Raw genomic sequence first — 20,178 nt, forward strand, 5'->3', positions numbered from 1 at the left:
AAATATAGCACACCACCTGATTATGAAACATTACAAATCATAACCAGACAGCAACACACTACAGTCAGATTCATATATTGTACAAGAATTATGTTCATGTCTCCTGCAACACCTGAAGAATTATTTATAATTATAAAAGATTACCCAAAATGTTCAGAAGGTGCTGACAAAATAGTAGGTATTATCATCAAAGTAAGTGCAGTATTTATCATAGAACCATTAACAGATATTTTCAACTCATCCTGTATCAGTAGTGTCACGCTTTGGCAAAACTCCTGAAAAACTGTTTGTTAGGAGACTAAAGCCTTTCTCAATAAGGAAATGTTAATAAGTGATTCACAACATGGATTCAGAAATGGCATATCAACACAATCAGTCATCTTTACCATCCTGGACGAAATTCTAACTGCAGTCGATAATAAGCAACTTATTTCTGGCATATTCCTTGATCTTAGTAAGGCTTTTGATATAATTGATCATGATATCCTGTTACAGAAGCTAAGGAATTATGGAATAAAAGGACTACCAAACAGGTGGATCCACTCTTACTTGCATGACCATCAACAGATCACTCAAATAAATACAGATTAAAAACTCACAAAATTTCTCATTTTCATAGTAATAAACAGAAAAATATCCATCTCAAGTCCCTCAAGGATCAGTCCTTGAACCCATTCACTTTCATTCTTTATGTTACTTATCTATTAGAAAATTAAACAAAGGGACAGCAGTACTTTTCCAAATAACAAATATCCTAATTAACTCCTGTGATGAAGACACCTACAAAAAAACAGGTGCAGATGTAACACAAAATTTAACACAGTGGTTTGGAACAAACAAACTAGTACTGAATTCTGTAAAAACATTGGCAGTCAGTTTACACATCTCACAGAAACTACATGCGGCAACACCAGTTTTTAGCATTGACTGAAAACTGTCTCATGTGACAAAATTTTTAGGTATACATATCCAGGATAACCTGAAATGGGAGCCACACCTGAATAATGTAAATAAAAAGTTACATACAGTCATATATGCTGTAAGAACCCTCTCATAAAAAGAAATTGTACATCAGTGGTCACAAGGTACCATTGCACTATCCATTCACTGCTGACGTATGGAATTATCTTTCAGTGGAACTCCATATGTAGCAGAAAAATATTTAGGCTATAAAAATGTTAGAACACTAACACATGCTAAATTCAGAGACTCCTGTAGGCCAATATTTAAAAGTCTCAATATACTGACTCTTCCTTATTTAGATATCTACGAGATACTTATCTTCATAAAAGTATGCATATTAAAAGAAAAAAATTATCTTCAAGCATATTTATGATTTCTACTCTCATGATACTAGGCAGAAGCACTACCTGCATGTCAACACATTAAGTACAACCATTTATAAAGGAGAGTGTATCATACTGGCACAATATTGTGTAGCCACATGCCATCCTATTTGAAAGAGATACAAAATTCACGCAAGTTTAAAGTGAAACCAAAAGAGTACTTGCTTGATCACAGGTTCTATTCTGGTTTTGAGTTTTTGAAGCACCAAGAAAATATAGTGTACTGGATCATATATACTTCACCATACTATTTTTTCAATTCTCTTATTGTTTTTATAATTATTTTACCAAAATTCAACGTTTATTGAATGTCGTTTTCTAAATCACATTAGGTATAAATTTGTGTGTGCTATTTAAAATCTGATATATCTTATATTTTTTGTGCAAACTATGTATTAAATCACCATTTACAGGATGAATAAAGAAATACAAATATAATTTGGCAGTCACACTGCCTGACATTTCATTCCATTCCATGGATGTTTAGTGTGAATTGGGCTCAATTTAGTCTGCCACTTGGATTCAAAGATGCAAGGGGGTGTGCATCATAGGAGTCATGAGTAATCTGATAAAAAAAATATTCAGTGGAAGTGTAAACATTGTTATGTATATTAATTTCCATATTTCTTTTTGGAGAATAAAATAGTATGCAAATTGGAGGAAAACTGAGAGGAACTCTAGAAGTTACAAGCTATATTTAACGTGGGATACTTCGAAATCATTTACGCAGGAACTATGCAAATTGGAGGAAAACTGAAAGGAACTCTAGAAGTTAAAGGCTATATTTAACGCAGGAACGTCCTCACATGTATGACCTTCCAGCCTGACCAGTTGCAGAGAACACTCCATTCACGAAAAGGCGCCCTGGTTGATCATACCAGATGTTGACAATAAATGCAGCACTATCCGAGGGTGCACAGGTAGAATGGACAGACCACAATAAGTTGTGTAAGGCAAAGCAGAAAGAGAAAGACCCTCCACTAAAGGAAACCCACTTGAGTGATGGAAGGCAGTGATCTGCTGCCTAGCTGGTTATCAGTGATGTGTTGCATGATGACTGTAACTTTTTTCTCTATTTATTAAGTTCGGTTGTGCAATTTGGTTTCATTTCACTTTTCCCATGCTGAGTAAGAACTTTACATTACATTTGTTATTCAGTGACCATGAACTATTTTGAGACGTGAATTGTGTACAAAGAATGGAATAAAATGTAAGTGCCACAAACTAAAATTTTCAATATTACACTCCTGGAAATGGAAAAAAGAACACATTGACACCGGTGTGTCAGACCCACCATACTTGCTCCGGACACTGCGAGAGGGCTGTACAAGCAATGATCACACGCACGGCACAGCGGACACAACAGGAACCGCGGTGTTGGCCGTCGAATGGCGCTAGCTGCGCAGCATTTGTGCACCGCCGCCGTCAGTGTCAGCCAGTTTGCCGTGGCATACGGAGCTCCATCGCAGTCTTTAACACTGGTAGCATGCCGCGACAGCGTGGACGTGAACCGTATGTGCAGTTGACGGACTTTGAGCGAGGGCGTATAGTGGGCATGCGGGAGGCCGGGTGGACGTACCGCCGAATTGCTCAACACGTGGGGCGTGAGGTCTCCACAGTACATCGATGTTGTCGCCAGTGGTCGGCGGAAGGTGCATGTGCCCGTCGACCTGGGACCGGACCGCAGCGACGCACGGATGCACGCCAAGACCGTAGGATCCTACACAGTGCCGTAGGGGACCGCACCGCCACTTCCCAGCAAATTAGGGACACTGTTGCTCCTGGGGTATCGGCGAGGACCATTCGCAACCGTCTCCATGAAGCTGGGCTACGGTCCCGCACACCGTTAGGCCGTCTTCCGCTCACGCCCCAACATCGTGCAGCCCGCCTCCAGTGGTGTCGCGACAGGCGTGAATGGAGCGACGAATGGAGACGTGTCGTCTTCAGCGATGAGAGTCGCTTCTGCCTTGGTGCCAATGATGGTCGTATGCGTGTTTGGCGCCGTGCAGGTGAGTGCCACAATCAGGACTGCATACGACCAAGGCACACAGGGCCAACACCCGGCATCATGGTGTGGGGAGCGATCTCCTACACTGGCCGTACACCACTGGTGATTGTCGAGGGGACACTGAATAGTGCACGGTACATCCAAACCGTCATCGAACCCATCGTTCTACCATTCCTAGACCGGTAAGGGAACTTGCTGTTCCAACAGGACAATGCACGTCCGCATGTATCCTGTGCCACCCAACGTGCTCTAGAAGGTGTAAGTCAACTACCCTGGCCAGCAAGATCTCCGGATCTGTCCCCCATTGAGCATGTTTGGGACTGGATGAAGCGTCGTCTCACGCGGTCTGCACGTCCAGCACGAACGCTGGTCCAACTGAGGCGCCAGGTGGAAATGGCATGGCAAGCCGTTCCACAGGACTACATCCAGCATCTCTACGATCGTCTCCATGGGAGAATAGCAGCCTGCATTGCTGCGAAAGGTGGATATACACTGTACTAGTGCCGACATTGTGCATGCTCTGTTGCCTGTGTCTATGTGCCTGTGGTTCTGTCAGTGTGATCATGTGATGTATCTGACCCCAGGAATGTGTCAATAAAGTTTCCCCTTCCTGGGACAATGAATTCACGGTGTTCTTATTTCAATTTCCAGGAGTGTATATAAATGTGTCTAAAATATTGGATGATTATATTAATTTTATCAAAATGCCTCTACAAAACATGAAAGCAGTTTTTTATGAATATGTATAAAGGGAACAAAATGTACATGGAAAAAGAAGTAAGTGCCATCCTCTCGTTTTCTGAAAAACGCTGTAAGTGCCTTACTGAGTTTGTGAAAAGGATGTAAGTCAAGGGTTTATATTAAAAAATATGGTGAGTCCATTGTAGTTTTGAGAACATTTAACAACTTTACATAAAATTTTTCTCATTCAGTGCTAGGGTAATATAAAAAAGGTATAAAATAAAATTTTGGATGGTTTTTTGAAGCAAAATTGTTTGTCTTCAATTTATTCCGCTTCTTCTTTCATTGGTAAGTATAAGCCACTTGAAAACCAAAATCTGAATCAGATGTCTAAATTTGTTTTGGGTGTCTCAACTATATACATAATATTTTGACTTTTTATTCACTTTCGAAATTCGTTCTGATACAGTTGATCGTTTTTGACTAAACCAATTTTATTTTAAAAACACACACACACACACACACACACACACACACACACACACACATATATATATATATATATATATATATATATATATATATATATATATATATATATATATATATATGAGAAATCAAATGCAAAGTTATCTGCATTTGGTAATCGAAATAAACTTACAGTACTGTACTTCTTTCCTCCAAGCAGACCTATTCCTCATCTTCTTCCTACACCTCCATGTTGCAGGCCTCTTCATCTTTGTTCTCCAACAGGGCTCTGTAGGAGTCCTTGTCTTCTTCTTTCTCTATGTAATCTATCAATCCCAAAAGATCATTCTCCTTTTTTTGTGAGATTTTGGTTTTAAAGTCATGAATATCCGGTACATTGTCAAGATTAGCATCGTTCTTTAAAACATCAACTTTTTTACAGGTTACCATAACATCACATTCAAGACCCAAAACTGATGCCACTTTCACTGTGCTAGTATTCTTGTGGGAAACGTGGAAGTTGGAAATTTTACTTATAACCAGATCCTTTGTATTTAGGTAGTTTTTAGCGAGGCCTTTGAAATCTATGAAGTCATCAGTATTCATAGATACTACAGTAAAAGGTGTTGTCAATTTTGTACTTGCAACTAATGCATCAAGATCTTTAGGTGTTTTCGCTTTCGCTGCTTTGCGTTGTTTCTCGATCACCTCAAAATCACAGTCACAGCTCATGTAGCTGTGTCCACTTACAAGATATTACACATCAACTGAACGATACATTCCTTTGTGGACTAAATAAATAATACACATTAACATCATCTGTTTTTTGTTTTGTGCTCCGCAATTATCGCAACATAACACAAGCCTTTTACGAGGAAAAGGCCTCCAGTGGAAGCAACTTTGAACAAACAAGAAGCTAGTAAGTTAGCACCACAGCCTCCAATCCCTTCATGCCACATACACATATATGTAGAGCTGTTGTCTCCAACATGTATTCCTAGAGTGTAGCAAGATAGCTGTCTACAATGAAACATAGTGCTATGTGTAAGCATTGGAACAAACATAACTTGTTGTAGGTCCATTCATAAGGTTGTATAAGTAGCTGTTGGAAGCTGTGACGATAATAAAAAATCTTGTTTCATACACTTATGAGCCTTTTCCCATTTTCAGTGATGGAACTCTTGCTGGGCTTTAACTTCCTGTTTTGCCTTTTCGCTGGTCATTGATTGCAACATTGCCTTCAAAAAGTCAGGTATCATCTGTAAGAACTTTAAATTTCAGGTTTGGAAGATTTTGTTTTAATACTTTTGGGTAAAAGTGTACGTAACATCACTTGCAGGATTTCGTTTTTTGAAAACCATGTACATTTGGCGTTTATTTAGATCAGGTGACAAAAACTCATTATTTGATTTTTTTCAGCTTTAGTGACCTTTGTATCTGGGGAATGAGTTTATATGATATCTTACAAGATTTCGATCATCTTCCGTAAATTAAAACTAGTGTGCATTTGATGGAGATGTTTTCCCTCTTTGGTCCTCAAAAACCAAGCAACCTGATTTCTTTTTTGTTTGTAAAACAATCAGTTTCCTTTCACACTTGCACATTTTTCCCTGTACAATCGGGGATGTTACAAGCAAAAGTACAAGTCCGCCTACTCTCTACTGCACTTTAGTACATCCCATAACGTCTGCGACCAATAGGTACCATTTGAATACCATTCAACAAATATGTTCCTTGGCTTTCTTCATCAACTTTATAAAACTCTGAAAACAATTGCTGTTTTTGTTCACTGCTTATGTTTTTACACTTGTACTTACAGGAGAAGCTTGCCTGTTCTGCTGGTGATTGTTTTGCAAGTATCTCTTTCCCTCGACTGTTCATGTACAGCTGGCTCTTTTCTCCTGCTTCACCTTCTTCCTAAGAGGCTTTTCCATTTTCTGGTTGGTACACTAAACACACAACTGAAGAACACTCTAACACACACTTGAAACGACTGAAATCACTGCTGTGTCAACATACTGTCACCAACTAAAGCAATTGTGTAGCTGTGGAATATACATCAAGGCGGTGGCACTTACATCCCTTCCCATCTCAGCCCCGCTGGCTCTTGCACAGTGCTGCTATCTTCGACCTGCTCTCGAAACTGGAAGGCATTTTTCTGGCCCTTGCAACCTTTCTCGTTACATTATGCTTGGCTTATATGACGGTTTTCACTATAATAGTAATTTTTTTAAATTTTTGGCGCTTACATCCTTTTCCAATTTTTTGTAATCAATTGTTATATTAAGTAGTACAAAATACACTCTCCGATTTTGCAGTGATTAGCATTGTGAAGCTTGCGCTTTACATATAAAATTCATAGGATGTTCATAGAAAAAGTTTCGATACATAAAATTTTTCTCATTCAGTGCTAGGGTAATATAAAAAAGGTATAAAATAAAATTTTGGATGGTTTTTTGAAGCAAAATTGTTTGTCTTCAATTTATTCCGCTTCTTCTTTCATTGGTAAGTATAAGCCACTTGAAAACCAAAATCTGAATCAGATGTCTAAATTTGTTTTGGGTGTCTCAACTATATACATAATATTTTGACTTTTTATTCACTTTCGAAATTCGTTCTGATACAGTTGATCGTTTTTGACTAAACCAATTTTATTTTAAAAACACACACACACACACACACACACACACACACACACACACACACATATATATATATATATATATATATATATATATATATATATATATATATATATATGAGAAATCAAATGCAAAGTTATCTGCATTTGGTAATCGAAATAAACTTACAGTACTGTACTTCTTTCCTCCAAGCAGACCTATTCCTCATCTTCTTCCTACACCTCCATGTTGCAGGCCTCTTCATCTTTGTTCTCCAACAGGGCTCTGTAGGAGTCCTTGTCTTCTTCTTTCTCTATGTAATCTATCAATCCCAAAAGATCATTCTCCTTTTTTTGTGAGATTTTGGTTTTAAAGTCATGAATATCCGGTACATTGTCAAGATTAGCATCGTTCTTTAAAACATCAACTTTTTTACAGGTTACCATAACATCACATTCAAGACCCAAAACTGATGCCACTTTCACTGTGCTAGTATTCTTGTGGGAAACGTGGAAGTTGGAAATTTTACTTATAACCAGATCCTTTGTATTTAGGTAGTTTTTAGCGAGGCCTTTGAAATCTATGAAGTCATCAGTATTCATAGATACTACAGTAAAAGGTGTTGTCAATTTTGTACTTGCAACTAATGCATCAAGATCTTTAGGTGTTTTCGCTTTCGCTGCTTTGCGTTGTTTCTCGATCACCTCAAAATCACAGTCACAGCTCATGTAGCTGTGTCCACTTACAAGATATTACACATCAACTGAACGATACATTCCTTTGTGGACTAAATAAATAATACACATTAACATCATCTGTTTTTTGTTTTGTGCTCCGCAATTATCGCAACATAACACAAGCCTTTTACGAGGAAAAGGCCTCCAGTGGAAGCAACTTTGAACAAACAAGAAGCTAGTAAGTTAGCACCACAGCCTCCAATCCCTTCATGCCACATACACATATATGTAGAGCTGTTGTCTCCAACATGTATTCCTAGAGTGTAGCAAGATAGCTGTCTACAATGAAACATAGTGCTATGTGTAAGCATTGGAACAAACATAACTTGTTGTAGGTCCATTCATAAGGTTGTATAAGTAGCTGTTGGAAGCTGTGACGATAATAAAAAATCTTGTTTCATACACTTATGAGCCTTTTCCCATTTTCAGTGATGGAACTCTTGCTGGGCTTTAACTTCCTGTTTTGCCTTTTCGCTGGTCATTGATTGCAACATTGCCTTCAAAAAGTCAGGTATCATCTGTAAGAACTTTAAATTTCAGGTTTGGAAGATTTTGTTTTAATACTTTTGGGTAAAAGTGTACGTAACATCACTTGCAGGATTTCGTTTTTTGAAAACCATGTACATTTGGCGTTTATTTAGATCAGGTGACAAAAACTCATTATTTGATTTTTTTCAGCTTTAGTGACCTTTGTATCTGGGGAATGAGTTTATATGATATCTTACAAGATTTCGATCATCTTCCGTAAATTAAAACTAGTGTGCATTTGATGGAGATGTTTTCCCTCTTTGGTCCTCAAAAACCAAGCAACCTGATTTCTTTTTTGTTTGTAAAACAATCAGTTTCCTTTCACACTTGCACATTTTTCCCTGTACAATCGGGGATGTTACAAGCAAAAGTACAAGTCCGCCTACTCTCTACTGCACTTTAGTACATCCCATAACGTCTGCGACCAATAGGTACCATTTGAATACCATTCAACAAATATGTTCCTTGGCTTTCTTCATCAACTTTATAAAACTCTGAAAACAATTGCTGTTTTTGTTCACTGCTTATGTTTTTACACTTGTACTTACAGGAGAAGCTTGCCTGTTCTGCTGGTGATTGTTTTGCAAGTATCTCTTTCCCTCGACTGTTCATGTACAGCTGGCTCTTTTCTCCTGCTTCACCTTCTTCCTAAGAGGCTTTTCCATTTTCTGGTTGGTACACTAAACACACAACTGAAGAACACTCTAACACACACTTGAAACGACTGAAATCACTGCTGTGTCAACATACTGTCACCAACTAAAGCAATTGTGTAGCTGTGGAATATACATCAAGGCGGTGGCACTTACATCCCTTCCCATCTCAGCCCCGCTGGCTCTTGCACAGTGCTGCTATCTTCGACCTGCTCTCGAAACTGGAAGGCATTTTTCTGGCCCTTGCAACCTTTCTCGTTACATTATGCTTGGCTTATATGACGGTTTTCACTATAATAGTAATTTTTTTAAATTTTTGGCGCTTACATCCTTTTCCAATTTTTTGTAATCAATTGTTATATTAAGTAGTACAAAATACACTCTCCGATTTTGCAGTGATTAGCATTGTGAAGCTTGCGCTTTACATATAAAATTCATAGGATGTTCATAGAAAAAGTTTCGATACACTGGACTTCATCTGATGATTTTGAATTCTTTATGAAACAATTTCAAGACTTATTGAACTTTGAAAAGAAATTGCGAACTATTGTTGTGGTCTTCAGTCCAAAGACTGGTTTGATGCAGCTCTCCATGCTACTCTATCCTGTGCAAGCTCCTTCATCTCCCAGTACCTACTCCAACCTACATCCTTCTGAATCTGCTTAGTGTATTCATCTCTTGGTCTCCCTCTACGATTTTTACCCTCCATGCTGCCCTCAGATACTAAATTGGTGATTCCTTGATGCCTCAGAATATGCCCTACCAGCTGATCCCTTCTTCTAGTCAAGTTGTGCCACAAATTTCTCTTCTCTCCAATTCTATTCAATACCTCCTCATTAGTTATGTGATCTACCCATCTAATCTTCAGCATTCTTCTGTAGCACCACATTTCGAAAGCTTCTATTCTCTTCTTGTCTAAACTATTTATGGTCCACGTTTCACTTCCATACATGGCTACATTACATACAAATACTTTCAGGAACGACTTCCTGACACTTAAATCTGTACTCGGTGTTAACAAATTTCTCTTCTTCAGAAACGCTTTCCTTGCCATTACCAGTCTACATTTTATGTCCTCTCTACTTCGACCATCATCAGTCATTTTGCTCCCCAAATAGCAAAACTCCTTTACTTCCTTAAGTGTCTCATTTCCTAATCTAATTCCGGCAGCATCACCCGATAATTCGACTACATTCCATTATCCTCATTTTGCTTTTGTTGGTGTTCATCTTATATATTCCTTTCAAGACACTGTCCATTCCAGTCAACTGCTCTTCCAGGTCCTTTGCTGTCTCTGACAGAATTACAATGTCTTCAGCGAACCTCAAAGTTTTTATTTCTTCTCCATGGATTTTAATTCCTACTCCGAATTTTTCTTTTGTTTCCTTTACTGCTTGCTCAGTATACAGATTGAATAACATCGGGGATAAGCTACAACCCTGTCTCACTCAGTTCCCAACCACTGCCTCCCTTTCATGTGCCACAGCTCTTATAACTGCCATCTGGTTTCTGTACAAATTGTAAATAGCCTTTCGCTCCCTGTATTTTACCCCTGCCAACCTCAGAATTTCGATGAGAGCGAACTAGTAAACGAAAAACCAATTTTATGAACACACGAGGAAGATGTACAGAACCACTTGCCCTCAGTGAAAAACTCAATATATCTGTACAGTAAGGTACAGATCCAAAGGAAAGTGTTTCGAAATAAGTTTCATAAATTACAATTATCGTTTTCTTCAATGTATTTTTTGCAAGTATTTGTAGGGATATAGAGTTCTATTGCGACTGTTGCTAAGCATAGAAGTTCATTTTCTATAACAGAACTTCTCGACACAGTGGTGTTCGTAGTACTGGTTGCAATTGCCTGAAAAACTGTTCATGTGTGGCAGGACTGAGGCGAGCGACCGACCGAGCGATACGGCTTGCGATGGATCGCTGCAATCCATCACTTATGTGTGAAGCTTTTAATGGCCAGTCAACAAGCAACGATCCGTCTACGCAAATGTCTGCTCACGTAACATCTGCACTGACAGATCGTTGTGTGTGAACAAAACTGGAAAATGGAGTTGGAGGCTTGAGCGAAATTGCTAAAATCTGACATGGCTGAGGGTGCAGACAGGAGACTGCGACAAATCTGTCGCTAAAACGTGTCTGAATCACCTGTTTGTTTATTGAGGTTTTTCTCGTCTATATATGCTGAGTGAATTTTAAAGTAGAAAATACATCCCAGTGTTCTAAATAGTTCGTTGCCAAATTAATCCAAATCTGTTGGAGTCATACATGTTTGTGAAAAGTTAAACGCAAGGAATACATCAATGGGGGTAAGAGGGGGGCTGTTTATAATATTCTTTAACAAATAAATTATGAGTGGTTGACCTATCAGGAAACAAGAAAATGGTACATCATAATAATAAATAAAAAATCGTTGTGGACTGTTTACTGAAAACAGCCGAGCAAAATAACGAAACCTATTCAATCATTTGCTTGGGGATTGCTAGCATACCTTCACTCAATATATCCTACGCCATAATCTAATGTGGGCTGTGACAGTGTAACAAAAAAGTATGCCCTGTTTGGCCATAATGAAGAGTACAGTTGTGTTATGCTGATAATGGAAGATCTTGGAACAGTGCCTTTAGGGACATAGTTATTATTACATTTTTCTTACTTCCTAATATCATTTATGGTTGAAAATGAGTGATTTGGAGATGCACTATAGGATTTTCTACCACAATACTGCAAGCAAAACTTTCCTCCAGATATATTATGGCTCCCTGTATATTCTGGTGGAAAAGATGCTGGTAGCAGACTTCAGGTATGCAGTTGAAAATGTCGACTTATAAACAAACTGAACTATAGCTTATTGGACACATATATAGCTTCTAAGAATATACTGTGTCTCAAACATGTCTAAAGCTGTAAAAATGTGATCTGTAGCTTGTCAGAACTGAGGTACAGTACTTTACTTGACTTCATGAAATCATCCTTCAGGACAGCTAAATAGATCATGTGTGTTGAGTATGATTACACTCAATGATTATTTCGAAAATGCTGTTGCAAATTCTAAATCCTTGTAGCTCCTATTGCTAGGTATCTGAAAGTCACTGTCTGCCGCTCATTTAGAGAACTTTCTCCCCTCATACAATCAGGAGTTATGAGTGTCAAAAGTTAAATCCATGCTCAAATAATTACGCCAGTTGTCGAGTGCTGCCTATAACTCCTGGAGCAAATGTGAGTGCTTAAGCAGCACAATGTAGACCATTTTGATCTGTTTTCTGTTCTTTGCTTTTTGATTGCTTTTTGGTTTTTGCAGCACAAGTTATGAACAAAGACTGCAATTGAGTGTTTTCCACAACTGAATAAATTAAAAAGAAACTCTGAGGTTATTGTATGAGAGTATAATCACTTGCCATTGAAATTTCTTCTCTACACTGACAGGTGGCGAGCGACCAGCAGATTTGAATTCATATCATGTTAACGTATCACATATTTCAATGCTCTATTGCATACACAGATATCTGTGCAGATTTGTGCACAGACAGAGTGTTGCTTGTGGGGGAGACCTTAAGAGAAAAATAACCAGAGAGGATTACTTCTTCAACATAGGTGGAAACAACTGAAGGAAACAGCAGTCCCTTATGTTGGCATAGCCTTAATCTGCAGGTTTGTACTCACATTCATAGCGCTACTGGAAATACCGAAAATGGTGGATGCACATTTCCATTTTATGTTGTTTATTTTATGATATAATCAATAGTTGTGAGAGTTTATTGTTATTATACATTTTACATCTGTTTCATGACGCATGGAACTCTCAAAGTTTTCGAAAAATCCGTTTCAAACGCTTCATTTCTCCTAACTACAATTTCTGATCGAAGCAAACATTATCATTATCACATTAAAACATTTCATATATTACAAAGTCATTATAAAATTTACTATCTTTATATTAAAACAATTTTTTGTTATTTTCAAAACTGAAGTAATCTTGTTAAGATAGCCAAAAGAGGCAGTGTGTCATAACTGCAACTCTGTGGCAATTTACAGCTATATTTCCACAACATCCTTGCAATTTCTATATCATGATCAGATTTAAAAAAGATAAACTGTGAGTAATATCCCAATTAAAGTCGAACATTTTACTAAAGGATTCTGATTCAAATTGAGATTGTTTGTATAGCTTACTTACAACGGATGGCTTATGACCTGATGATAATTTTCTTGAATGATTTCTAAACAGTAATATTCAACGAAGTGTTCATAGAGGATGAAAAGCCATGGTAAAATATGAGGTTCACACTACTACATTCATTGTTAGGGCGAATGTGTGAAGGAATTTATTTTGAATGAACTCCATTAACATATAAACAGACAATTTAGAAAATATTTAAGTGTTTACATTTAAACAACTTTCATCTATGTCTGAAAACACTTCCATTGGCTGTCACAATTTTATTTTCATGGTTGTATTCTCAAGTAGTCCATGGTTGTGAATTTCTGTACTTTCTGATTGGTTAGTACAAGGGATAGTAAACAACTAACGTAAGCAATGAATACATGTAATATGAGGATATAGATATCATTCTTAATTATTTAAAAATATACCAGCAAGTAGTTTGTCTGTAACATAATATATAATTCTCATTACTTTATTTTCTGCAATGAATCATTTTCGTCCAAATGAGGAGTCAACCAAGAATATTATCTCATATTATATCAGTGAATGCAGATATGAAAACCAAGTTAACGTTCTGATTTATTTGTCTGGAAAGTGGATAGTCATTCTTATGTCAAAAGTAGCTGATCATAGAAGGTTTAACGAGTCTACTATATGGTTTTTCCACTTTAATTTTCATCATCATAGATAGTAAAGATTTTTGAACTTTCTTTACTGTATCATTTTTCATTGACAGGCTAGGTTAATGGATGAGCTATGTTTTCTTTTTTCAAAGTTTAAAACATTTATATTTGTACAAACTAGTTATTAACTTGAAAATAAATATCATTTACTATATTCATTGTTTATTCTTCTTTCCTTGGCTTGACATTGATATGCATATTGCAGGATCATTTAACAATTCTTCCTTCGCCATATTTCTATAAGTTTCATCGACCATTATACATTCTTGTACTACTACTCATTCTATAAGTTTTTACATATATCCAGTTGTCATTCTGGTTAGTTCTGACCAACAATAATCTCCTTGGCCTGTCCTTTTAACCTTATATCTCCCATTCCCCACTACTATTGTCTACTTTATTAACTGTGTTTTACTACTCTGTCATTATACAGTGTGGTCCTTTTCGATGATTTGTACTAGACAGTCAGTCATTCACCAGAGCAGGAAGACAATCATAATTTACAGTATCGAGAACAACAGGTGACAACGGTGTCACGTACTTGTGGACAATGGCTTATCCTAAGAGAATTTACCACCTGTCCTACCAGTTGACCTAACAAGTAATTTTTCTGTGGGAGACATGTCACAAACCAACAATCGGTTTGGACTCTGTGTCTCACATAGCTTACATGCCTCAGTGGGTTGAACATGTGGGTGTAGTGTAGATGCACGTTTTCCTGTAATCTAAAACTGAAGATACTAAACCCATTGTGTACAGATGGTGAAAGAGAAGCTGTTTTCTTGTTTTCCGAAATAAATTAAGCTAATCAGAAATTTTTAATCAAAGTAATCCATAAACCACCCAAAATTGGTGAAGTGTCATCTTTCCAATCAGTCATGTCCTCATTAATGTCTTAATAAAAGCAGTTATCGCTATGGGAGACACAAATATAGACCTGTAGCTAAATTGACACTCTGCAGTGAATTTAAGAAGACTGTTTCACTCTGATGATGTGGATATTATACCTGTGGATCCAACTCATTACGACCTACACAGTCACATCCCAATAGAGATAACAGCAATGAAGTGGATAGATAAAGTAATTTGCATTAGTCAGATTTCTCCTTTCAGCCCATGAATTATCTGTAATGCTCTGTGCTCCAAAGAAAAATCTCCCATAATGAGCTACAGAAACTTAAAATAGGTTATCTATGATGCCCTACAAATGGGCTGTTCATATGTTCCATAGCAGGATAGTCAATAAACCGACATTCGATGGCAAATTCACAAAATTCAGCCCAAGACTTCTTGCACATTGTGACAAAAATGCCCCTAAATGTTCAATGAAAAAGACACACCGCCCCATGGCTGACAAATAGACCAGATAATGACTGAACAAGAGTACACAGAAGAAGAAGAGCTGTAAAATGAGAAAAAGAATGTATGAAGAGCAGCATAATAAAATTTTCTACAGAAGATGAAAAAATGTTTTATTCACTTATTAGTAGGCAGATCCAGAGTAATAACTAGCAACTTAATAAATGGCATTTAGAAAATTCAAGCAAAGTCAGACACTTTAACTTTATGAAGAGTACTGTTGAAGTACATGCAGACGATTCAAAAAACTTTTTCTCAACATCATTCAGCTCTCAAGTTGCGATAAATTATAAGCCACAGTACCTTCTCAGGAGAGGCACTTTTCTTGAAACATGGTTCTACATGTACAGTACAGAAAATTATCATGAAAGTCTCCTTTAAGACAGTTGATAATGATGGGATGAATAAAGAGATCACTGAAAATGTTGCCAATATTGTTATACCACTTCTCATAGACATCTTCAATCACCACTTGTTTGTGATAGATAACCTGCTGTATAGAAATGAAGTTTAATTCGATCAGCACTGAATAATTACCATCCAAAATCAGCAGGTGACAACAGACTGAAAAGTGTATTACACACACTATCTGAAGTCTTGGAGTACATTGCTCATATAAAGCAAATGATCACCTCCAAAAGTATAACATTGCTGGTAAATATCAATTAGGCTTTTGAAAACACCATAGGGCTGCAACTGTAATCAAAGACATTTACTGCATTAAACATGGCACAGTCAGAAATCATTTGGTCATGTTAACACTGCTTTATTTCAGGTCACTAATCCTCCCAATCACGATTTATTTCTTATAAAAATGAAATAGCTGACATTCAGAAACACTACAGTACTGAGGCGGGTTAGTCATAATGGAAACATATTCTGACCGGAGTCCCCCAGAATTCACTTGATGGCCCACTGTTTTCTCACTGTATATCAGTTATATTTCCTCTGTGTCGCACTCATGTAATTACCACTTATTTGCTGACAACATCTAGCTGTATCTAAGCCCTGTTCCTAAGAAGAGCACTGTTCTGTTAATGAAACTTTGTCCAAGATGAGTGCAAAATATCCATCTTAAACTAAATCTTAAGAAGCTGTAGATTAGCCACATGTGACACTGGTAGTTGATAAGTAATAAGTACATATTTTTGTGAAATAATTCTCCAGTACTCCTTAATGATATCCAGTTAATTTCTATAAAATCGGTAGTACCACCCAATATAACTAGTAGACTCATCTAAATTTGGAAGAACAAACTGTTATAGAATGCAGGGAATCATTCCCTTGTCCATATACTTACTTACCAGTTGGCGCTACAATGGAGGGTTAAAGCTTAAGTTATAGTCTGTAACTGAGTCAACAAATTCACAAACGTCACCCTAATGTTTTTCATGACAACTTTTACCTTGGTTATTTTCTTAAGGTCGCCTTCTCTTAGTTTCTTGAAGCTGTGGACCTGCTATGCAGTGCCCCTCCTTATACTGTGTGACTTCTTCTCCATTTGTAAAGGGTTAAGGGCTGTAAGAGAGCTCACATCTTCGCCAACTCACTACAAAATGATGTAATTACTTTTTACAGATTTTGTAGTGTCTGCTATGTGGTTGTGTGTCGTCTTTGCGGTCTACTGTCAAGCCTGCGCCAACCAGTGATGCTCATGTGTGTAGTAGTGTAGTCTCGCTTGTGCACGATAATAAATGTGTAGCAGCTGTAAAACAGCTTCTGCGCAAACCGCCATGGTGGCTTTGTTCTCTTTGTAAGTTTTTATCTATCTTTGTGTTGTGTATTCCTTGCTGTGAATTTTTATGTTGAGTGTTCTATGTCTTATGTTCCGTTCTTGATTCAGTATTGGTTAGAGTAGTAATCACTTACTGACGTCCTCTCGAATATTGATACATTCAATGATGATTTACTTCAGTGTTTACATTCTGATCAATACTTGATGACTGTAGTAAAGTAGTTTGTTCCAGTAAACCTCCAGTCTCAGTGTGCCTACGTCTTGCAAAGGTTAGACAGCCCAGAGTGAGCTGCACTTGACAAGCGGTGACCACAGTGTGATCTGAGCTGAAGCAGATTGAACAATCAGCCGTGGACTAATCTATCACACAATATGGCTGACAAGCCAGCAGTGTCCAGACTAGTAGTCCGTTTGGCTCCGTTCAGGCCGAACAACCCGTTTCTATGGTTCGTGCAAATGGAAGCCAGCTTTTGCTAAGCGAGAATTGTTGCCAGCTCGACGAAATTCGCCGTCATCATGAGTCAACTTGCCCACTGCTATGCGTACAATGTGATTACTGAGCCACCTCAACATAAATCTTACAAAAGGCTTAAGTCGGAATTAATAAAGAGAGTCGCAGCGCCACATGAGGAGCGAAACAGGCAAGTATTGACACAAGAAGACATAGGCGATCGCAAGAAATCGCTACATATGCGCCACCTGCTGAGCAATGTGGATGTAATTACCCTACAATCTACTATGCACACTGTGGAACAGCAGACTTCCGCCACTGATCAAAGTGATCATGGTGTCACAAACGGAAAAGTCGTACGCGGTGGCGGAGATCATCAGTCGGTGGCGGAGTTCACCAGTCGAATTCAAGAGCCCATCGCACCCACCCAGGTTAGTGCAATGACAGTGCTCTGCAGTAGAGTGACAGTTGCAGCAAGTCGCGCGCACAGAATTCGACTCGTTGGCTGCAAATGTGGAGACGTTATGGAGGCAGATCTGCACGCTGCTGTCACACAGTGGTGCTTGGAGTGGTAGAGGACGTTATCACTGGAGTTGCAGAAGCCAATCGTCGACCAATGCTGCGTCGTCGAGCATGGAACAGCCTATGTACTTCTGCCACCATAGGTTTGGTGAACATTCACAGAAATATGCAGCACTGTGTTCATATCCAAATGCCAGTGGCAGTCGGTAGTAGGCATGACCGATTGCCCCACAAAGTCATTAGCGATAGAAGGTCCGCCTAGGGGTACTTGAAAGACACCGATTCGGATTTAAGCATCCTACTGAGAACTTCAACGCACAGCTGTAGACCACCAATGGTATTCCGTCTAACAACCACTAATAAATCGTCCATCGACTTACGGAATGCAGTGGACCGTGTTGAATTTGGGATTGAGTCACCCATTCCTTTGGGACTTAACTGTCGTCGACGTTACGATGCCGATTATTGTAGGAGCTGACCTGTTGGCATATTACCGTCTCTTACAATATGTATCCAGTTGCCAGCTGGTTGATAGCATTACGAGAATGATGGCAGCAGCTTTACACAGAGATACATCAGTGCACAATAATACAAAACGAGTCGCCCTTTGAAATTTATCGATGTCCTCCGTCAAAGCCTATCTGATGCAAATACCGCACTATGCAGCAATGCTCCAGAAGTGGGAGGACAACTGTAGTGTAAGCAGTCTCTTTAGTGAATCTGTTGCATTTTCTAAGTGTTCTGCCATTAAATCACAGTGTTTGGTTTCCTTTTCCCACATCATTATCTTTGTGACCATTTCAATTTAAGCAATTTGTAATAGTAATTCCTAAGTACTTATTTGAATTTACAGCTTCAAGAGTTGTATGATTTATTGTGTAACCCAAATTTAGCGGATTCCTTTCAGTATTCATGTGCATGACTCCACACTATTCATTATTTAGAATCGATTGCCACTTTTCATACCATAAAAATATCATGTGCAGATCATTTTTCAATTGCTTTTGATCATCTCTGACTTTACAAGATGATAAACGACAGCATCATCTGTGAACCATGTAAGATAGCTGGTCAGATTGTCTCCTAAATTGTTTATGTGGATCAGGAACAGCATAGGATCTATTGTACTTTTAAAAATATGATACCTATAATTAAATACCGTTTCTGCAAAAATAATTTAAAATGTTCCACATTATGCAATATACAGGGTGTTACAAAAAGGTATGGCCAAACTTTCAGGAAACATTCCTCACACACAAAGAAAGAAAATATGTTATGTGGACATGTGTCCAGAAACGCTTACTTTCCATGTTAGAGCTCATTTTATTACTTCTCTTCAAATCACATTAATCATGGAATGGAAACACACAGCAACAGAACGTACCAGTGTGACTTCAAACACTTTCTCAGGAAATGTTCAAAATGTCCTCCGCTAGCGAGGATACATGCATCCACCCTCCGTTGCATGGAATCCCTGATGCGCTGATGCAGCCCTGGAGAATGGCATATTGTATCACAGCCGTCCACAATACGAGCACGAAGAGCCTCTACATATGGTACCGGGGTTGTGTAGACAAGAGCTTTCAAATGCCCCCATAAATAAAAGTCAAGATGGTTGAGGTCAGGAGAGCGTGGAGGTCATAGAATTGATCCGCCTCTACCAATCCATCAGTCACCGAATCTGTTGTTGAGAAGCGTACGAACACTTCGACTGAAATGTGCAGGAGCTCCATCGTGCATGAACCATATGTTGTGTCGTACGTGTAAAGGCACATGTTCTAGCACCACAGGTAGGTCTTCCCCAGTCGCGAGTCATAGGCTGGAATGTTCCGTGCTCCCTAAGACGCCGATCAATTGCTTCGAATGTCTTCCTGTCGGGACACCTTCGTTCTGGAAATCTGTCTCGATACAAATGTATCGCGCCACGGCTATTGCCCCGTGCTAATCCATACATCAAATGGGCATCTGCCAACTCTGCATTTGTAAACATTGCACTGACTGCAAAACCACGTTCGTGATGAACACTAACCTGTTGATGCTACGTACTGATGTGCTTGATGCTAGTACTGTAGAGCAATGAGTCGGATGTCAACACAAGCACCGAAGTCAACATTACCTTCCTTCAATTGAGCCAACTGGCTGTGAATCGACTAAGTACAGTACATACTGACGAAACTAAAATGAGCTCTACATGGAAATTAAGTGTTTC

Source organism: Schistocerca piceifrons, chromosome 2, assembly GCF_021461385.2.
Source record: "Schistocerca piceifrons isolate TAMUIC-IGC-003096 chromosome 2, iqSchPice1.1, whole genome shotgun sequence".
NCBI lineage: Eukaryota > Metazoa > Arthropoda > Insecta > Orthoptera > Acrididae > Schistocerca > Schistocerca piceifrons.